The sequence below is a fragment of the Rhineura floridana genome, chromosome 2, assembly GCF_030035675.1.
Source record: "Rhineura floridana isolate rRhiFlo1 chromosome 2, rRhiFlo1.hap2, whole genome shotgun sequence".
Lineage (NCBI taxonomy): Eukaryota > Metazoa > Chordata > Lepidosauria > Squamata > Rhineuridae > Rhineura > Rhineura floridana.
The window spans coordinates 119,150,097-119,173,545 of NC_084481.1; the positions used below are offsets into that span (position 1 = coordinate 119,150,097).

The 23,449-nt window shown below is 44.1% G+C and overlaps 1 protein-coding gene across 5 annotated transcripts in view; it reads right to left on the bottom strand.

Moving 5' to 3' along the window:
• Nucleotides 1-23,449, bottom strand: part of PDE3B (phosphodiesterase 3B) — a 134,043-nt gene that overhangs the window by 82,714 nt on the left and 27,880 nt on the right. The window lies entirely within an intron of this gene.

The window sequence follows — 23,449 nt, forward strand, 5'->3', positions numbered from 1 at the left end:
ATGTGTGAATGACTGAGTTGTGATGTATGTGAGTTTTTATTTGGAAGTTTTGTAGTTATCTTAATATTGTTTGATTGTTTTATATGTATGTTTATTGTAGTGCGTGATTGATTCAGTGTGTGTGTGTCTGTGTGTGAATTTTAGTGTGTATTGGTGTGAATGTGCATTGTGTGGGTGACTGTGATTTGGTGAGTGTGTATTGTGTGTTTTATTAGTTTTAATATGTGCCTGGGAGAGAGTATTATACATCGACCGGGGAGACTTTCGGGGGCCCCAATTAGCGTAGTGACGGGTAATGGGAGGTACGGCGTTGTGAGGAGAACGTGCCAGATAAGGGGAACTCGTCCCAGACAAGTAGTGTCTGTGACTTGTTCCGGTTCTCCTCACATCCCCAGGACTGCTGGTTGTCCTATCAGTCAGCCTTCGGATCTCCATGTGCTGTTGTTAAATGCCAGGTCGGTTCACCATAAGATCTCCCTTGTTCATGATTTAATTGTGGAGGAGGCGGCGGATCTGGCGTGCATAACTGAGACCTGGGTGGGCGATCAGGGAGGAGTTGCTCTTTCCCAGCTTTGCCCACCTGGGTATACGGTTCAGCATCATGGTAGAACCGAAGGACGGGGAGGTGGGGTTGCTGTGGTCTATAGGAGTTCTTTCTCACTCACCAAGCAACCCTGTCCAGGTGTCGACTGGTTTGGAGTGTCTCCACCTTGTGCTGGGCCAGAGAGACAGACTGGGAATTTTGTTGGTGTACCGCCCACCCTGCTGCCCAACAAATTCCCTAACTGAGCTGACAGAGGTAGTCTCGGAGGTATTGCTGCGGTCCCCTAGACTATTGGTACTGGGGGACTTCAACATCCATGCCGAGACTACTTTATCTGGGGCGGCTCAGGACTTCATGGCCTCCATGACAACCATGGGGCTGTCTCAGGTTGTTACTGGCCCAACGCATGTGTCGGGACATACTCTTGATTTGATCTTCGCTACTGGACATGGAGATGGTGATCTGGTGGTTGGGGGTTTTTCATCTACCCCATTGTCATGGACAGATCACCGCTTGTTGAAGTTTAGGTTCACGGCGACCCTTTCCCTCTGCAAGGGTGGGGGACCTATTAAATTGGTCCGCCCCCGGAGACTAATGGATCCTGAGGGTTTCCAAAGGGCTCTGGGGGATTTCCCGACTGAGAAGAATGGCGCTCCTGTCGAAGCCCTGGTTGGATTGTGGAATACGGAGATGACCCTGGCGGTTGACACAATCGCTCCCATGCGCCCCCTCCTATGTAGAGCTCATACAGCTCCATGGTATACCGTGGAGCTGAGAGTGATGAAGCAAGAGAGGAGGAGGCTTGAGTGCAGATGGAGGCAAACTCCTGACGAATGCAATTATGCTTTGGTAAGTGCTTCTTCTAAGTGGTATGTAGTAGCGGTGAGGGCAGCAAAAAAGAGATATTTTGCTGCCACAATTAAGACATCTCTCTCCCGCCCGGCGGAGCTCTTTAAAATCGTTCGAGGGCTTTTACATTCTGGCCCTCGGGACATTATAGATTCATCTGTAGCCCGCTGTGATGAGTTCGCGAGGCACTTCCAGGATAAGATCGCATGCATTCGCCGGGACTTAGACTCCAATATTATGACAGTGGGATCTAATGAAGCATCCAGAACACGGTCTTGTCCTTGTTTATTGGATGAGTTTCAGTCTGTACAGCTTGAGGATGTTGACAAGATCCTTGGACTGGTGCGGGCGACCACATCTGTGCTGGACCCTTGCCCCTCTTGGCTGGTGAAAGCTGGCAGGACCGGAACCGCTGGCTGGGCCAAGGAGATAATAAACGCCTCTCTGAGAGAGGGAGTGGTCCCTGACTGCCTGAAAGAGGCGGTTGTGAGACCGCTCCTGAAGAAACCCTCTTTGGACCCAGATAACCTGAACAATTATAGACCTGTGGCGAATGTTCCGTTCCTGGGCAAGGTGCTAGAACGGGTGGTTGCCGGCCAGCTCCAGGGGCTCTTGGATGACACTGATTATCTTGATCCATTTCAATCCGGTTTCAGGCCCGGTTTTGGCACTGAAACAGCCTTGGTCGCCCTGTATGATGACCTTTGTCGGGAGAGGGACAGGGGGAGTGTGACTCTGTTGATTCTCCTTGATCTCTCAGCTGCTTTTGATACCATCGACCATTGTATCCTTCTGGGAAGACTCACGGAGTTGGGGGTACTGCTTGGCAGTGGCTCCGCTCCTACTTGGTGGGTCGCCACCAGAAGGTAGTGCTTGGGGAACATTGCTTGATGCCCTGGACTCTCCATTGTGGAGTCCCGCAGGGATCGGTACTGTCCCCCATGCTTTTCAACATCTACATGAAGCCGCTGGGTGCGGTCATCAGGAGTTTTGGGGTGCGTTGCCATCAGTACGCTGATGACATGCAGCTCTATTTCTCCTTTTCATCCTCTTCAGGTGAGGCTGTTAAAGTGCTAAACTGCTGTCTGGCCGCGATAATGGACTGGATGGGAGCTAACAGACTGAAGCTCAATCCAGACAAGACCGAGACGCTGTTGGTGAGTGCCTTCACTGCCCAGATGGAGGATGTTCATCCTGTTCTTGATGGGGTTACACTCCCCTTGAAGGAACAGGTGCGTAGCTTGGGGGTTCTTTTTGATCCTTCCTTGTCACTTGAGGCCCAGGTGGCCTCGGTGGCACGGAATGCTTTCTACCATCTTTGCCTGGTAGCCCAGCTACGTCCCTATCTGGACAGTGACGACCTCACCTCAGTTGTTCATGCTCTGGTAACTTCTAGACTGGACTACTGAAATGCGCTCTACTACTGCCCTTGAAGACTGTTCGGAAACTACAACTAGTCCAGAATGCAGCGGCCAGATTGCTGACGCGGACCAGAAGGTCCGCTCATATAACACCTGTTCTGGCCCGTCTGCACTGGCTTCCTGTTTGTTTCCAGGCTAGATTCAAAGTGCTGGTTTTGACCTATAAAGCCCTACACGGCATGGGACCGCAATACCTGGTGGACCGCCTCTCCCAATATGAACCTACCCAGACACTGCGCTCAACATCTAAGGCCCTCCTCCGAGTGCCATCCCATCGAGAAGCTCGGAGGGTGGTGACTAGAACCAGGGCCTTTTCTGTGGTGGCCCCCGAACTGTGGAACAGCCTCCCCGATGAGGTGCGCCTGGCGCCGACGCTACTATCTTTTCGGCGCCAGGTGAAACTCTTTTTATACTCCCAGGCATTTTAAAGTGTGTTTTAATAGCATTTTCGTCATTATTTGTATTTTGGATGTTGTTTGGTTCTTTTATTGTTTGTTTTGTTTTCTTGATTTATTGTATTTATTGTATTTATACATTGCTTGTTTTTTAATCTTTTTGTACACCGCCCAGAGAGCCTTCGGGCTTAGGGCGGTATATAAATTAAATTAAATAAATAAAATAAATAAATAAAGTGGTATAAGAGTACTTTAAATGTTTGGTGTGGATGTGACCGGTCTCCTCTTAAGTCTTACAGCCTGAATTATAAATATACAGAACAAAAAAACCCTTTATGCCAATATATTCTCTACACATGCTCCAGAATTCTTGTCAGATGATTTGTTAAGAGAAAGGAGAAGGGATGTGGAATTCTGAAGTGCCAGTTGAGAAAATGTACAAGCAAAATGGAGCTAGGAGGCAAGAAGAAGAAATTAGCCTGCTCAAGCCCATTACAATAAGTATCCTGAGGACGGGGGGGGGTGAGGGGGGAGAGATAGAGAGAGAAAACTCCCCTGCACTATAAAGGGATGTTTCAGGGAGAAAAGAAAAAGGACACTATGACATTCCTCCCCTTTTTATGATGTCAGAGTATAATCCCTATCTCCTCTTACTTGAGAGGAGGAGGGTTACAGTTGTGTTTATCCCTTTAACCAAGTGGGAATAAGCCTGACATCATTATGGCAATAAATAATAGTTTAGGCATTCATATTTCCTTCTGTTTTTCTGTAACGCTTATTTTATCACTTGTGCTATATAGGAGTGTGACTTTGTTAGTTGCATTACCATCCTTTGATAGTCCACTCCTTTCCTGTCTTTTTTCACAGAACTGCCTCCTCCTGACAGTAAAAGAGGATTCTGTTCTGGCTCACCACTGGGCTCACACAGCCCATAATCAATGCTACATCTTCAGCACCTTCTCTGCCTCTGGAGCAGCCGCAAGAGCAAAAACAAAGAGCAGCTCTCCTCCACTCTGCTTTGCTCCCTCTGATGCTCAAATGCCTGTTCAGGGATTGCAGGAATGTCAAGCTGCCAGACATCACCATGCCATATCACTTCCAGCCTGACCTTGTATACATCCAGTTGTTCTGGTCAATACATGGTCAGATGTGAGCTCCAGTCACACCTAACTCCTAAGATACCTTTTCCCTTTTACCACTCTTGAGAACCCTCCTCTTCTGCTATATGTACAAAATGTGGGTGCAACACCAAATATGAGCCTTCTTACCTAAAACCTGAGCCCTTTCGCACTAAAGGAACATAGTAACCTGCTTTATACCAAACCAGACTATTTATCCATTCAACCCAGTATTGTCTGCTCTGGCTGGCAGCAGCTCTTCAGAGCCTCAGGCACAGGGTCTTTACCCATCCTCTGCTACCTTTTAGCAAAACAGAAGGCCTCGGAGGGCTCAGAACGAGAGATACATACTTTTCCTCTTCTTCTCTTCTGGCCTGAACAGGAACATTCCTATTATGGGTTGGAAATATAGTGAAACATTTGGTTGTGGTGCTACATTTCTACTTTCTGTGTATGATCTTGATTCACCTGTAAGCAAACACCTGAGAATGCAAATTGTGTGTGTGTCATATAAAGTATGAGAGGAACTCTAATAATAGCACAGCTCTCCTAGGCTTCTTTCACACTGCACTTTATTTCATTATTCTGACAATTTCTTACCTGGTAATTTGAGCCTTATATTTGATCTTTCACACAACGCACAAGCTAGCTCCAGAATTCTAATGGAATGTAGTGGAAGTTTAGCGCTAATTTCCGTGATAAATGATACCAGAAATAATCCGTTAGCGAGGCTGGGAACCCGGAAGATTGCAGTTTTTCGCTAGCTGCAGCAGCTCATGTGACAGGCATCCCAGCATGCAGTACGTTCCCGCCCTTTAGTCGTGTGTGGGGGGTTGTCTAACAAACATTGTACCGGTATTCTGGCATCAGCACAGATAGCAGCAGCACTTCCCCCACACACCCGTCTTGATACAACTAAAACAATTTAAAAAGTCAGATCCTAAAGGGAGAGGGCTGGCATGGCGATGGGACGAGATCTTAGACCTCCTACACAGTGAGGAACAGTGTGCATAGGAGAGGGATGAAAACAAGCCACGTGAAAGACAGTTGCGTGAAATGCAGGTATATCGGCTGAAAAACCTGCTGTTCCTTAACGCAACAGGTACTACAGTGTGAAAACGATTTTAGAAATCAGAACAGGAAGCACTACCTTTTTAATCGGTTAAACTAACGCAATCAGCCCCATGTGTGAAAGCAGCCTTAGTCTTGGAAAGGCGGGGAAGGGGAGGAGATAGCAGAGGCCAAACTGATCCTCCAATCTCTTAAAATCATGCAGTCCACAGTTCATATATGCTAGGCACAGGCTTCCAGGGGGTGCATCCTGCAGCTAAAGGTAGCTCACATTTATCAGGCATGGAGGACTGGTGGTGTGCTTTGTGTCTAGCCTTTGTAGAAAGAAGGGGCAGGGAAGGAGAAAGGGAAAGAATGCAAGACAATAATATTTACAGGGTTTCACATCTACATAATTTTATTCTGCAAGGGCATTCTCATTGCCTTCCTATAGCACTGGACAAAGTCACAATGGAAACGGAAATTAAAATGCAAACCAAACCAAAAGGAGTAATCTAAACAAAAGAGAAAAGAAGAAAAGGAAAAGAAAGAAATAAAACCTACAGACCTAGCTTGTTTTATTAGGACACCGGACAACGTTCCTCACAATGCTACCACTACAGTGATCAAGAAGAACTCAGCATAAAGGCCATCAAAGACATCTAAGTTCTAGCTCTGTTTCTGAATTGTTCTGTGCAGAAGTGGATTCTCCCAAGTGCATGCTCACCTGCAGAAGACCCCAATGCATTCTATACTGTTGGTGGATATGGTAGCCACATGTCTGCACAGGTTTGGGTTCTTAATCCTCTCTGAGATTCCACTGAGAATCAGGATTAGTGAGATTCTGGGAACTCAAAAGATTGTGACATTTTGATTGGCCTAATAAAGGAGATATTGCTTAATAAAAGTTTTTGGAATTTCTGACAGAGAAAGTCTGCCTCCTAGTGCTCAGAGTAGGAAAGCAAACTGATCCTGAACTGGTTCCAAAGTTGATGAAGTGTATGTAAAGTGATTCTGCCATTACAATTAATAAACTGCAGATTCAAAATTGTTTTAAAAGAGCATTGCAGAAACAGTAGCAATGCTTATGTTTACATATGCTTTTTATTTTTAACAGAGGCAGGTCATCGACTTCTAAGCAAAACAGATGCCAATGATGCAGACTGGGAAAATAGCCAGTGTGGCTTAACTACAACTGCATAGTCAAAAAAGCATTAATAAGTCACCCAACAATACCAAATTATGCACACACTTTAGATCTGGGGCTCCAAACAGGATCTGGGTATTATGACACTATCTGAAGGGATTCAGTAAATAAATATGGAATGGAGATACCCGGGACCAGTTTCAGAAGTCTGAGGGCCCTTGGGCATAGGCAACCAGTCCTTGTCCCTTTCCTCCTCAAATTACACTCCTTCCTCTTAGCCCCAGCCCCTTTAAGTAAAACAAATCTTGACCAATATAGAAACCCCCTGTTGTCAAAGTAAAACAATGCAAGCTTTTGAGTATCACCGGTTGCCTTTTTAACTTTGTGAACAATGTAATTTGTAGGTATAGGTTAATCAGCAATCTTATACTTCCTTACCTGTGAGTAAGTCCCATTGAACTCAGTGGGGCTTACCTCTGAGTAGACATGTCATTTATTGGGATTATATATTTCTCTTATAAATCTAAATTGGGGAGCAAAATACAGATAAGCCCCCTTCTCTGTACCAAAGTCTCAATTGTCCAAAATTATTTTGGGGAAGGGCCACAGTTCAGCAGTAGAGCACCTGCTCTGCATGCAGAAAGCCCTGGGGTCAGTCCCTGGCATCTCCAGGTAGGACTGGGAATGCCCCAATCTGAAACCCTGGAAAACTGTCGCAAGTCAGTGCTGACAATATTGTGCTAGGTCTGGCTGGGTATAAGGCAGCTTCCTGTGCTCCTATGTCCTTGCTTTTTTTAAAAAAAGATTATTAATATTAAAAATAAAATGCAGATAATCTGCCTGGTTTCTCTAATTTGGGAAAGTGGGAGGACTGGAGAGAGAAGTTGGAAAACACAGAAATCAAAGGGGTAAAATGAGGAGGGAGAGGTAAGGCTAGGGGAAAATATGCCCTCCCCCGCAAATGTCTATATAGAGCTGAATGTGTGATGGACTTTGCAGTGCAGGCAGAAGTGACTGGGAAGCATCAGCCACCAGCTCCAAAGTCTCTCTCTCTCTCTCTCTCTCTCTCTCTCTCTCACACACACACACACACACACATACACACACACATATTTCTGTCCTGTTTTTTTGAATATGCCAGCAAAGAAGCATATGGGATGGGAAATGAGATAGGTGTTGTGTTCTAACACTTTACACTACTTAACTTAAGCATATTTGCACAGAAGGAAGCCCCATAAAATCAGTGGGGCTGAAACTCAAAAAAGTGTTTAGGATAGGGTTGATTAGAGGGTGAGGTGAGAGTCAGGCTGTAGCAAGAAAGCTGGATGGGAGGAAATGGACGGGAGATGGACAGAGGGGCCCTTGAGGAAAGGGACCCGTGAGGAAAGAAAGAGAATGAATGGGAAGGAGGACTACAAATGGGATAGAAAGACTGAGGGATAAGAAAAGGAAACATGCCAGGGCTGCTGCAGGTTTTCCCACCTCCACCTCTCTCTCTCTCTCATGCACGCACCCCCCCCCCCGTCAGGCAAAAGAGCTGGCTGTCTCCCAGTACTGCACTCCCTTGAAGGAGCCCTTTTCTATCTTTTTTGCAGAAGTGGCAGCAGCTGCTCCTGCTGCTGCCTTCACTGCAGGTTCTGAGTCCTGCATTCTTCTCCAGCTTCTCACACCGCAGCCACTCCTCCTCTTGCTCTCCTCTCCAAACCATTCTGGCCCCACTCTCTTCTCTTCTCTTCACTCATTCTGGCTCACTTGCACACCAAACAACAGCACCTTCTCCTCCCCTCACCCCCATTTTCTGTGCATGGTGCCTGGGCCGTGAATCACCTCATAGACCAGGCAGCCCAGGAACAGAAGGCAGAGCCCGTGAGGGTGAGAGGCCCCTGTGAGCTCCTGGGCCATCGGCCACTGCCCCACCTGGCTGCTCACTAGCACCGGGTCTGGGGGATACATAACACACACACAGTTTGATCTTCCCTTCTGAACAATCTTTATTTTATGATAAAGATTAAATAACACTTATACACTTTAACTTTCATCAGCATTCGTTTCAAATCATTACTGGTTTCTGCTAGTAGTAGAGTATTGTCTGCATATCTTAAATTGCTATTTCTCGCTCCAGTTTTCACACCTCCTTCATCCTGGTTCAAACCTGCTTTCTGTATGATATGTTCTGGGTATAGATTAAACAAATAGGGTGATAAAATACATCCCTGTTTCACACCATTTCTGATGGGAAAACAATCGGTTTCGCCATATTCTGTCCTTACAGTACGCTCTTGTGCAGAGTATAGGATGCGCACCAGGACAATCAGATGCTGTGGCACCCCCATTTCTTTTAAAGCATTCCATAGTTTTTTATGATCTACACAATCAAAGGCTTCGCTGTAATCTATAAAGCACAGAGTGATTTCCTTCTGAAATTCCTTGGTCCGTTCCATTATCCAATGTACGTTTGTGATATGATCTGTGGTGCCTCTTCCTTTTCTAAATCCAGCTTGGACGTCTGGCATTTCTCGCACCATATATGGTAAGAGCCTTTGCTGTACAATCTTGAATATTACTTTACTTACATGGGATATTAAGGCAATAGTTCAAAAATTACTGCATTCCCTGGGATCCCCTTTCTTTGTAATTGGGATGTATATTGAACGCTTCCAGTCTGTGGGCCATTGTTTAGTTTTCCATATTTCTTGACAATTTTTTGTCAAAATGTGGACAGATTCAGTCTCAGTAGCTTGTAGCAACTCTATTGGTATGCCATCTGTTGCTGGTGATTTGTTTCTTCCAAGTATTTTAAGAGCACTTCCACCTCACATTCTAAAATTTCTGGTTCTTCAAACGGTTCCTCCACGAATGAATCTGCCATCCTTGTATCTCTTTTATATAGTTCTTCAGTGTATTGCTTCTATCTTCCTTTTATTTTATCTCAGTCAGTCAGTGTGCTCTCCAGTCGATTATTATTCAACATTCCTGCTCTTGTTTTAAGTTTTCCTTTCATTTCTCTAATCTTTTGGAATAGGGCTCTTGTTCTACCCTTTTTGTTGTCCTCTTCTATCTCTATACAATAACTATTGTAATAGTTCTCTCTGTCCCTACTTACTAGGCACTGTATTGTTGCATTCAGGGTTGTAACTGTGTTTCTATCTCCTTTTGCTTTTTTCTTCTTCTTACCCATTTTAAGAGTTTCTTCAGTCATCCATTAAGGTCTTTCTCCCTTTTTAACTAGAGGTATTGTCTTTTTGCATTCTTCCCTGATAATGTCTCTAAATTCAATCCATAGTTGTTCTGGTTCTCTGTCAACTAAGTTTAAAGCCTCAAATCTGTACCTTATTCGATCTTTATATTCTTCTGGGATGTTATTTAAATTGTATTTTGGCATTATGATTGCTTTGTTCTTCTTCTTTACCTTTATTTTGATTTTCGTTATTACCAGTTCATGATCTGTACTGCAGTCTGCTCCTGGTCTTATTTTTGCAGAAAGTAAGAAACTTCTCCATCTTCTGCTTCCAATTATATAATCAATTTGATTCCTATATTGACCATTTGTTAATGTCCACGTGAACAGTAGTCTTTTCAGTTGCTCAAAATGTGTGTTTGCAAGAAACAAATTACTGGATTCACAGAATTCAATAAGTCTCTCTCCTGCTTCATTTCTATCTCCTAAACCCCATTTCCCCACAATTCCTAGTTCTTCTCTGTTCCCTTCTTTTGCATTCCAGTCCCTCATGATTATCAGCACATCTTGTTTTGGTGTGTGATCAATTTCTTCCTGTACTTCTGAGTAAAATCCCTCCAGTTCCTCTTCTGCATTTGCTGTTGAAGCGTAGACTTGGATGACAGTTGTGATAATAGGTTTCCCATTTAATCTCATTGATATCACTTGTTCAGATTTTGCGTAATAGCTCCTAATTGCTTTTGCTACATCACTTCTCACTATTAAAGCAACCCTGTTTCTTCTTAATTTATCATTTCCTGCATAAAATATTTTGTAGTTGTCTGACTGAAAATGTCCCATTCCCGTCCATTTTAATTCACTCACGTCAAGTATTGTAATGTTGATGTGTTCCATTTCTTGCATGTTAGAAGACAACTTCTAACTTTCCCTGGTTCATGCTTCTCACATTCCATGTTCCTATTGTGTGCGTCGTACAACTCTGGACTCTCATTTCGCATCTGTGTACATCAGCCTCTGGGCTTCCTTTTGGCTTTGACCCAGTGGCGTCATTAGTCACAGCGCTACTTGTACTTGTCCTTTGTTTTTCCCCAGTAGCTCGGTGAGTGCCATCTGACCTTGGGGTCTCAGCTTCCAGCACTATCTCATGTTGCATTTTGGATACTCTGTTCATAGCGTTTTTGTGGTAAAAGGCATTCAGAGGTGGTTTACCATTGCCTTCCTCTGAGTTTGGATGCATCTTAGTCTGGTGTCTCAGCTTTGACCATTCCGCCTTGGGTGCCCCTGCTAGGAGTCTAGACTTGGTCTAGACTCTGATGGCATTGCTCTCAGCTTCTTCAACACTCTCAAACCCCCTCACCACCTTAAGGTGTACATCCTAGAGGGGGATTTCATCCAGACCCCTTGTAACTGTTTGCAATAAAAACTTGAAACAACAATATTAATGGTGATTAGAAGGGAATTTGTGGGAAGGTACAGATAAAGGACAGGATGAAAAAGTAGGAGGGTGGCAAACAGAATTCATGAAAAGCATTGGGGTGAGCAGAGAACTACAGAAAATTATAGAGTGACAAACAGAAAAATGGAACAGCAATTGGGATGGTAAAGTATAAAGCACATCCCATTCAAGCCAGCAGCAAAAACACTCCACTGATTTTAGAGGACCTGGTTATATCCAAAGTCAATTAAGTCTGCAATTCTATACAACTCTATACATAGGAGTGAGTCCCAGTGAACTTAACAGGGTGAATTTCTGAGCAGAGGTGTACAAAATTGCACTGGAAGGCTGTTTGTCTTTCAATGAAAATATTCTAATTCCTAGTACAATGTTTTTTAAAAACGTGTGACACTCGTGTTTGAAAGAAAGGTAAAAATGCTGAAAAAACTTTTACTATGACATTAGAGATGAAGTACAAAGGCTTATTTCATACATAAAGCCCATATTTTAAGGATAAATTGTTCCATAATAATCTTGAGAGATGTAAAATTTTAAAAACATGAAATCTTTCATGCTCCCGATATTATTTGAACTTTGAGTAGCGCAGTGTTACCTAATACACAACAATTATTCAGACTGCTAAAACATACTTAACAAAAATAAATGAGGTTTGTAGTACCAAAACCTGATATACGGTATTCCTTTGAGAAAATTAGAAACATTTCATTGTGAAGTGAGCCTAGTACAAAAGTAACAGGAACAGAGTTGTCCAAGTTTGAATTAAATACACAAAATCACATTTTAAAAGTTTATTATATGAGTTATTTATAGAATTTATACGATTCAGAGTGTTTTTAGCAGACAAGCAATTAACACATTTTATAAAAATGTTAAATTCAGATAAATACAAAATTGTGAACGTTTGTGAGATTTGCCTCTTTAAATTTTAGGAAATCCTTGTAGTTTAAAATCGGGTGCCACAATCTAACAACACATGAAATCACTCATTTGGTAAAAAATAAAGCTCCATGGTCTGTAGAGTGAAGCATCTGATGACAATATACAACAATAAATAAATAAATAAAAACACAAGACAGAGAATATGACTCCAATCCAGTCAAGCACAGGAGCAACATGGGCAGGAGTATCCCACTGGGTTCAAGGGGTCAAAATTTTCCTTATTCCTCCACACACATACAAAACTGCATCTACAGGCAGCGCAGGGAGGCACCAATGGAAAGGGAATGTTCATGCACATTTCACATACCCCCCAGACCTTTTCCTTTATGTTATCAAATTACTTTTGCACACACATTGGAGGAAAAATAGAAAATGTCACTTCTGTTAACGTTTGACTCTGCTGAACCACTTTTTAAAAGCAAAATTAATTATTTTGACATTTATCATAAAGTGAACACTTGAGATTTCCAGAAATTAACATAAAACTAGGCAAGATCACTGAAAACTGAGCTGTTGGAGGCTTGTGTTTTAGTATGATTTCCAGATTCACCCAGCAGAACATTATGTTTATTATCAGTTCAAAGGCTAACTGGATTTAAAATTGACCTGAAGGCAAGCATTAGAGATAAGCTGTAAATGATTTAAGCCACAGATCTCAACTTAAGCCACATAAAAGTCCAGAAGAGTAGCTAAATTGTAAATCCATACTGGCATAAATGAGTGATGACCAACTTTGTCAGCCTGGTAGACTGGACTCTTCAGCTGTGTCTCCCAACCATGGTGCTATTGGCCTATTAACGCTTATCCCCAGGCAGCTTGACTTGGACAGAACTATAACCAAATTCATAAAGAGGCCCTGGTTGTTGTAGCCATTGCATCATCCAAAGATCCAGTTCTTGTCTGTGTTTTCAACTGGGTGTGAAGTGGATAGCCATTAGGGAAGCTTGAGGAAAACTTCAGACCATTTGTATCCAAGCAACATGATCAATGCACAAGGGTTGCCTCAACTGGATAATCACAGTCATCATTCCCACTGTATTGAGGCATCATGTATTGGAGGCTCTACATGTTGGGCACCCTGGCATAGTGTGAATGAACGCACTTGGACACAACTACATGTAGTGTCCTAAAATGGGCAATGAGACTGAATAACGTGTTAAGAGATGTGGTAAGTCTCACGCTTCAAGATCAGCACTGCCACATGCCCCAGTGCAACAATCAACATGACTAATTCAACAAGAACGCCATAGTCACAGTTGCATATTAACTTTGCATGCCCCTTCTGGGGTAGACCTTCTTGATTGTTGTTGACTCATACTTCAAATGGTTGGAAGTGGTTCCTGGTTTATTAATGACATCCTGTGTTGTTATTAAGGTTTTACACAGGCTTTTCATAATTCACTAGCTGTCAAACACTGTTGTCTCAGACAATGTGGAATTCTGGACATCCCTGGATAATGGACTGATCCAACATTTCACTTCACTCCCTTTTCATCCAGCAATGAATAAATAGATGGTCAGGACAACAAAGAATGCATTGAAATGGATTGATAAGGGTGACTGGGACCTTTGTTTTGCAAGTTTTCTCCTGACACAATACATCATACCATGTTCTGCAACCTGAATGATTACTGAATAGGCAGCTAAAAACTCTGCTTGATTGTATGCACCCTGACCTGAATAAGGACTGATCAAGTGAGTCAAGAGGTGACCGGGTATAAAGTGCAGTTCAAAGACATGTGTTTGGCCCAGACAACCTGTGTATGTCAGAAACTGTGGACCTGGTACTATGTAGATTCCTGCCACCATGACCCAAGCTACTGGGCATATTCCTACTAGACTGAAACACTAGATAACCACATGTTGGTTTGACATGTGGACCAGATGAGAGGATAATTTCCAGTTCTATCATCTCTCTCTGGGAATATTCAACTAGCAAGAGATAATGAGTCAATATTTTAATTAAGTAATTGAACTTGGGACTAAACTGGTAAGCTTTTTAACTGCAAACTCAAGTGCAAATATGTTATGCATATTTCATGCCATATACCTCCTATTTCCTTATAACCCAATCCTACACATACTTATTCAGAAGTAAATCTATTGACACACAAAATTCTGTCCCAAATAGGGACATCATGTAAAGTTCATGTCAATAGCATACTGATATTTATGACATTGATATGAAAAACAGAAGGACTTTGTTTAAAATCATTTTTAATTACAAAGAAGAGAATATAGTATCACCATAAATAATGCACCATTACCATGAACAGGTAAAGAAGCAGATTCTTCCAACAAAATTTGCAGCATATCTGATCTCATTATCTGTGGCCAGCATGCACTTTTTTGACTCATTTATTTTGACACTGTCTCATAAAATTTTCTCATTCTCAGGGCACAGTGTGGAAAGCATGCCTGCCAGTTAAAAGTGGCACATTACTCTGTCTCACATGCTACTTCTGATTTATTTATTTTTCAGTTCTTAAGAGCTTTTGATTTGAGCAGTGTTGCTCCCCAAGCAATTTGCAATTAGACTCTGCAGCAATCGCATTTTTGCAGGGGCACCTATCAAGGAATGAAATAGTTCCTAAATCTGGTTTGATGGATGGGAAGGAGATTGAGGGAAAAAGTCAGGAGGATGGCCAAATGCAGGCTGGTTGACAATTAGCAACCTTGAGATACAGTCCCATGACACCATGAAAATGAACAAAGAAAAGCTTTTACTAAAGTGCATCTGATAAATTAGTCTTTCTGGCTTGTGAATGTTCATTCTACAAATATTTATAATAGATAACTTAAAAAAATAGACTCCATTCTTTCCCAATGTCATGACAGAGAATACTGTTGTATGTATATTTCCAGATTAATTAGGGGCCCAATCCTCCTGGTAGTTAGGCCTAGCCAAGGGGATTCTGGATGTGGTGTAGTTGCAGAAGAGGGTGTCGGCAGGAATCCCCCACTTGACTGAGGCCGGGGAACTCTGCTGCTACCTGGGCGCAGCTGAGGTTTGGCCAGTGTAGCCCAGGCCAGCACAGCTGAGGCCAGTGCAAGGCCCAAAACAGGGGCGTTCCAGGAAGGTGTGGGGGTGGAACCAAGGGGAGGTGGTCTTACGCTACATCCTGGCCTCATTCAGATACTTCTCCTGCGGCCCCCAGTCCTGGCAGATACTATGCTGCAAGAAAGTGTGGCAGAAGGAAACATACATTTCTTTTCCTTTCACCTGAGCTGAATTTTGAGAGAATTTTAGACTCTGCAGCATTGGACTGGATTGATCAGGGGCCATTAATCAGCTCTAGTTACATCATTAAATGTAAATGGCGGCATAGGTGGAGGAGCTGTGTTTAGAGCTCCACCGTTTATCTTTTTTTAACATCTTTTTAACATCCTTAAAGCACTTTAAAAGTGGGCTCACTTGGGGATTGTGGCTCACCTGGACTGTAAAGGTGAGCGAATGTTCTTTTTTGTCCCCCATTGTTGCCAACCACCCCTTTTTTGCACTTTAATCTTGGCGCGGCGACCGAAACTGCGAGGAACCGGGAGACGCAGTTAATTTAGCTCGGGGATGTTAATGGCCTTTACCTTCTTTGCTGCTGATGTTCCTGTGCTCTTCGGTGCAGCTGGTGTTGCTGTGGCGGGCGTACTTTTGCCTTCCGCCCTGGCTTGTGCCGGCTTGTGCTGGTTCTCCCGGTGCCGTGGCTGCTCCGGCTTGGGGCTTTTGCTGCAGCTGGGGCTTTTTTGCTGCCGCCTCCGTCATTTTTGCTGCTGCGGCTGTTGCTGCGTTCCGCTGCCGCCTCCATTGTTTGCTGCTGTTGCTGCCCGTCGCTGCTGTGGCCGGTTGTCTGCGCTGGTTGGGGTCCTGTTTTTTCGGCTTGTCTCCTTCGCCGTGGCTTGTGCTCCTGCCGCTGCTGCTGGTTACGTCCCTCTGGCGATCTTGGAGTGTCCGTCCTGCCTGGACGGGGGAGTGGTAGGCGTCGGAGGAGACGCGGCGGCTTGGGATCGCAGCCTGCTGCTTTGTCTGTCGGGTTCTCCGTCTGTGGTGGAGAGGAGAGGCTCTGACATTGACGGCGCCCTGCATCGCGACGACGCGCCCCATCGCGACGAAGGAACTGGACAGAGAGGGAGAGAAGAGGATGACTGCCGGTTGTGACTGAGAGACGGAGCTGCTGGGCGTGCTGGAGGGCGTTGCCGCTGTGGCTTGTGTTTTTCACTGCGGCTTGGGCTTGCTCTGTGGCCTCGTCGCCGCCGCTGCGGTTGCGGTCGGCGTTCTTGCCCACCTGCTTGCCCTGCCGAGAATATCTGTTGCGTTTTTTACCATCTTAATATCATCTGACGATGAGGTTTTGCTAGGCAGAGAGTTGCTCCGGTGCTCCTATTTGTTGGCATAGTGTGTGGGAGTGTGCTGGTATGTTTGGTTTCGAAAGGATGTGGATGTATATATGTAAGTGTTTTTGATGTGAGTGTGTGTGTGTGTCTGTATAGTTTTATTATGTTCCTAGGAAAGAGGCTCTTTCACCAATCAGGGGGACTTGAGGGGGCCCCAATTAGTGTAATGATGGGCAGAGGGAGGTATGGCGCCGTGCGTAGGACGTGCCAGGTAAGGGGAACGCGGCCCAGACATGTAGTGGCTGTGCCTTGTTCCGGTCTTTCTCACACCCACAGGGTTGTTGGTTGTCCTCTCAGCCAACTCTCGGATCTCCAGTTGCTGCTTTTAAATGCCAGATCGGTACATAACAAAACCTCCCTCGTCCATGACTTGATTGTGGATGAGGCAGCCGATCTGGCATGTATAACCGAGACCTGGGTGGGTGAGCAGGGAGGAGTCAGTCTTTCTCAGCTTTGCCCACCTGGGTACTTGGTTCAGCATCATGGTAGATCCGAGGATCGGGGAGGTGGGGTCGCCGTGGTCTATAAGAGTTCCATCTCACTCATCAAGCACCATGTCCATGTAGTTACTGGTCTGGAGTGTTTGCACCTTGTGCTGGGTCAGAGGGACAGACTGGGAATCTTGTTGGTGTACTGCCCACCTTGCTGCCCAACGGCTTCCCTAACTGAGCTGACGGAGGTGGTCTCGGAGGTGCTGCTGAGGTCCCCCAGATTATTGGTACTGGGGGATGTTAACATTCACGCCGAGGCTACTTTATCCGGGGCGGCTCAGGACTTCATGGCCTCCATGACAACTATGGGGCTGTCCCAATATGTTAGTGGTCCAACGCATGTGTCGGGGCATACTCTAGATATTATTTTTGCGACTGGACATGGAGATGGTGATCTGGATGTAAGGAGTTTTACATCTCTCTCTTTGTCATGGACAGATCACCGCTTGCTGAAGTTTAGACTTACAGCGGCCTTTCCCCTCTGCAAGGGTGGGGGACCTATTAAATTGGTCCGCCCCCGGAGACTAATGAATCCTGATGGTTTTCAGAGGGCTCTGGGGATTTTCCAGCTGAGAAGACTGGCGCTCCTATCGAAGCCCTGGTCAAACTGTGGAATGCGGAGATGACTCGGGCTGTTGACACGATTGCTCCTGCGCGCCCTCTCCTGTGTAGAGCTCATGCAGCTCCGTGGTACACCCCGGAGCTGAGAGCGATGAAACAAAATAGGAGACGGCTTGAGCGGAAGTGGAGGCGAACTCCCGATGGATGCAATTATGCGCTGGTAAGTGCTTCTACTAAGCTGTACCTAGAAGCGGTGAGGGTGGCGAAAAAACAATACTTTGCTGCCACCATCAAGTCATCTCTTTCCCGCCCAGCGGAGCTTTTTAGAGTTGTCCGAGGGCTACTTCATTCCGGCTCTCAGGACATGGTAGAGTCATCGGTAGCCCGCTGTAATGAGTTTGCTGGACACTTCCAGAATAAGATCCTACGCATCCGCTGGGACTTAGACTCCCAGTTTATAGCAGTTGATCCTATTGAGGCGTCCAGAGCGCAGTCTTGTCATGTTTTATTGGATGAGTTTCAGTTGGTTCAGCTCGAGGACGTGGACAAGGTACTTGGACAGGTATGTGCAACCACTTCGGTACTAGATCCTTGCCCCTCTTGGCTTATAAAAGCTAGCAGGGATGGAACAGTTGGCTGGGCCAGGGAAGTGATAAATGCCTCTTTACGAGAGGGAGTGGTCCCTGGTTGTCTGAAGGAGGCGGCAGTAAGACCACTCCTGAAAAAACCTTCCTTGGACCCAGAAAATTTCAACAGCTACAGACCAGTAGCGAATGTTCCATTCCTGGGCAAGATCTTGGAACGAGTGGTTGCTAGCCAACTCCAGGCGCTATTGGATGAAACTGATTATCTGGATCCATTTCAATCGGGTTTCAGGCCCGGTTTCGGCACTGAGACAGCCTTGGTCGCCCTGTATGATGACCTATGTCGGGAGAGGGACAGAGGGAGTGTAACTCTGCTGATTCTCCTTGATCTCTCAGCGGCTTTTGATACCATCGACCATGGTATCCTTCTGGAGAGGCTCGCGGAGTTGGGAATTGGAGGCACTGCTTGGCAGAGGTTCCGCTCCTACTTGGCGGGTCGTCTCCAGAAGGTAGTGCTTGGGGAACATTGCTCGACACCGTGGGATCTCCAATGTGGAGTCCCGCAGGGGTCGGTTCTGTCTCCCATGCTTTTTAACATCTACATGAAGCCGTTGGGTGCCGTCATCAGGAGTTTTGGAGTGCGTTGCCATCAGTACGCTGATGACACGCAGCTCTACTTCTCCTTTTCATCCTCTTCAGGTGAGGCTGTCAATGTGCTGAACCGTTGCCTGGCCACGATAATGGACTGGATGGGAGCTAACAAACTGAGGCTCAATCCAGACAAGACTGAGATGCTGCTTGTGGATGGTTTCTCTGACCAGGTGGTGGATACCTACCCTGTCCTGGATGGGGTTACACTCCCCCTAAAGGAGCGGGTTCGCAGTCTGGGAGTTTTTTTAGATCCTTCCCTGTCACTTGAGGCTCAAGTGGCCTCGGTGGCTCGGAACGCGTTCTACCAACTTCGGTTGGTAGCCCAGCTACGTCCCTACCTGAGCAGAGAGGACCTTACATCAGTTGTACATGCTCTGGTAACCTCGCGATTAGACTACTGCAATGCGCTCTATGTTGGGCTGCCTTTGAAGACAGTTCGGAAGCTACAGTTTGTCCAAAATGCGGCGGCCAGAGTAATAACGAGGACCAAGCGGTCTGAACACATAACACCTGTTCTGGCTCGCTTACATTGGCTGCCAATATGCTTCCGGGCCAGATTCAAAGTGTTGGTTTTAACCTATAAAGCCCTATACGGCGCGGGACCACAATACCTGTCGGAACGCCTCTCCCGATATGATCCTGCCCGGACACTGCGCTCTGCATCGAAGGCCCTCCTCCGAGTCCCGACTCATAGAGAGGCTCGGAGGGTGGTGACGAGAACTAGGGCCTTCTCAGTGGTGGCCCCCGAACTCTGGAATAGTCTCCCCATTGAGGTGCGTACGGCGCCGACGCTGCTGTCTTTTCGGTGCCAGCTTAAGACCTGCCTCTTTTCTATGGCGTTTTAATTTCAATTTTAAAATATTATGTAATCTGATTTTTTGCACTTTATACGTTTTTGTAATATTTATTATGCACTTTTTATGAGATGTATTTTGTATTTCCTGTTGTACACTGCCCAGAGAGCTATTGCTAGTCGGGCGGTATAAAAATTTAATTAATAAATAATAAATAAATAAATAAATAGTTAATTGACAAGACTATTTGCAGAATAAAGTTTAAAGTATCAAAAGGTGTCTGGAACAAGTGGTGAATAAAAACCAGATCTGTGTTACCTAGCCATTTGCTGAATGATTTGGCTTCATAAAGATTAGAAAGTGTTGGAATCAGCAACTATTTTTTTTTTTAAAAAAAGAGCTCACTAAGCCTATAGAAAATGCTACTTAAAGCAAGGGAATGCTGCATTTGGAAAGATGGCAAACTTTTTCAGAAGTTACATTATAATGTACTATACTACTTTCCTGGTTTTTCTTGAAGAAGTTCTAGGCCTCTTCACGCATTACATTTTTAGGTGTACACCAAAGATTTTTTTTTAAGTGTGAAATGTGAATGTAACAAAAGTGATTTAAAATTTTATACAATTGTGGGAGTAGCTCTATAGCTAAAGGCTATTCAATATTATATCATTATAAAGCCTTACACCAGGGGTGGGGAGCCTTTGCTGTTTAACATTTATATGAAACCACTGGGAGAAGTCATCCGGAGATTTGGAGTGCAATGACATCAATATGCTGATGACACTCAACTCTATCTCTCCCTTCCATCTGATGGCAAGGTGGGACTGCTCATCCTAAACCGGTGCCTGGAGGCTGTGAAGGGCTGGATGCAGGCAAACAAACTGAAACTTAATCTAGACAAGACAGAAGTGTTGCTGGCCAAGGGAAAAACTGCCCCAGGGATAGGGTTGCAACCTGTTCTGGATGGGGTTGCACTCCCCTTGAAAGAGCAGGTCCACAGTCTGGGAGTTCTTCTGGATCCTGCCCTGCTGCTGGAATATCAGGTGGCTGCGGTAGCCAGGGGTACTTTTGGCCATCTCAAAATGGTCTACCAGCTGCGTCCTTTCCTGGAAGCAGCTGACTTTGCCATGGTGACACATGCATTGGTGACATCAAGGCTTGATTATTGTAACGCACTCTACATGGGGCTGCCTTTGAAAACAATTTGGAAACTACAGTTGGTCCAAAATGCAGCAGCCAGAACGTTAACTGGAGCACGGCGCAGGGACCATATCACCCCTGTGCTTTATCAATTCCACTGGCTCCCAATTTGTTTCCGAGCCCAATTCAAAGTGCTGGTTTTGACCTTTAAAGCCCTAAATGGCCTTGGACCAGTGTACTTAAGGGACCGCTTACACCCATATGTTCCTAGCCTGAATTTAAGAACATCTACTTCTTGTCTCCTCTGCGTGCCTGGAATGAAAGAAGTTAGATTGTCAGGCACGTGGGAGAGAGTCTTTTCAATTGTGGCTCCCAGACTTTGGAATTCCCTGCCCCAAGAAGCCCGCTTTGCTCCCTCCCTGATGGTCTTCCGGAAACCTGTAAAAACTATTTTGTTCTGGAGAGCCTTTGGTTGGGACTGACGGGTCAGCCTGACACTGTTTTAAGTTTTTTATCTTTTATTTTTATCTTTTAAGTTCTTTTATTCTCACCTTCTTATATGTGTATACACATATACACATGTTTTATGTTTGTATGTGTATGCATAATGCATTTTATGTATGTATGTGCATAATGCATTTTATGTATTTTAATAGTATTTTATACATTTTAATTTACTGTAATTTTTAATGTTTTATTGTATATTTTATTATATGTGTGTGATTTTATTGTAGCCGCCCTGAGTGCCCTATTGGGGTGGGATAGAAATATTTTAAATAAATAAATAAACTTTTCTGAGCTACCACTCCCATCAGCTTCAGCAAGCATGGCCAATGGTCAGGAATTATGGGAGCTGTACCTCCCTAACATCTGGAGGGCAAGGGTTCTCCATCCTTGCTTTATAGTATTATATCATACATTTTGTGATTTTAATCATCACAAAACAGCAGCACCACCGTGTGGTGACCACAGGTTGTGGAATGCCTTTCCTTCTGAGGTGCTTTTGACTTCATCTTTCTGTGCTTTTTGCCAACAAGTCAAGTCACATCTGTTTGCCAAGGTCTTTGTCATGCTCCAGGGAGTGAGCTCAGGCATAGGGTCTCAGTCCAAGAAGGATAAAACCTTTTACCAAAACACTCACTCGAGAGCAGGGCTCAAGGTGCAGTGCAATCTCAACGAGTTTTGAGCCTAGACTGATTCTGTATACAGTACTTGACTTGACTTGTTGAGATTGTTGATGAATACAAAGCTTTTCCATGGGGTAAAATATTAATATATGTGTATTATAGGTTTTTCATAATGTGTGTGTTTTACTTAGTGTGATTACTGTATGTTCTTGGGATTTAATAAAGTTTAATTTAAATAAATTGACCAAATTAGCAAAACGTTTGTTTTGAAAAATCAATTTCATTTAAGGTACTACAGTGCCTTTTAGTTTAACATTATTCACTTGATACGATTTTAGATACAAATAGCATTTGCAAAAATCCCATATATCACAAACCTCCACACTCTCAATTGTCTAAAAATAAAACATTTGTCTTCCAACACTTCTAACTGACAGACGTCTGCATGAGTTGTTTCCTATGTTAATTTACTATCCTTCTAAGTTAACATCCTGTATAAACATAGCAATGAAAAAGGTACTCTTGTTACTAAATTAATATTTTACTTGAATGTTATTCCCAAAAAGCAAAATAAAAAGTGTCACCACTAAGCTTGGCAATTTGCATGTATGCTCACTCAAGGAACAGATCTAGTCAGCCTCCATGGATCATCACACAAGTTTCTGGTACATCTCCAACAGACACCAGTAGTTTCTTAGAAACATTCAGTGCAAAAGTGATTGGGCAAAATCTATTTGTACAAATGAAAGAAGAGTCAGGCTTGATTATAATTTGATGAAAAAATACAAAAACAAACATACTTTAAAAACCCTTTCCTAAGTAGTTAATGATATTAAAAATTCCACAACTCATTTTCTAATATTAATAATACAGAAGAACGGGGTTTTCATTTTCTAAGTTATTTTTTAAAAAGCACAAAGACATTCTCGAAATGTTCTTTTAGTTCCTTATCACCTTTTAATAAACACCCAGCAATAACTGTTGCTGTGCTAAGCCTGGAGAACTCCAACGCATACACACACTTCCTCCAACGACAGGCCATCTAGACTTAATGCTACAGCAGCTCAGGAGCAATTAGGAAAGTCAGCCTCAGTCCAACCTATCAGAGAAACAGCTGTTGTCTGATCCCAGTATTGTTTCAGGGTTAGCCCAGATACTTTCACCAGGGGGTGGTTGGCACCCCTCATTTACAGGAAGGTCAGAAAGGGGGGAGGGTCAACTAAAAACTGGTGCTGCAAGTGTTTACATTATCTTTAATTTCTCTGCTTCTATAAATGATATCAACTTCAACCCAAAAAGATTTTATTCACCATAGTCTGGACATCATTTTTATATAGTTATTAACTGCTTTACACCAAATACCCTTATATTTAAATCTGGTGAAATCTACTGGAATGACCCTTCAGCATAAGGAACCTTAGTAGTTTGGGTAACATACATCAAATGAACACAAAAGCACTACAGTCAAGGAAAAGAAAATCACTCATGGCAAAGTTCTCTTTATAGGAGAGATCTTGAACCTGGATTCATCAGTTCCTAATATTCACACAACTAGACTGCTTTCTAGATTGGGACCTTTAGTTTCTTTCATCATTCTGAACATTGGATCTGCTCATGG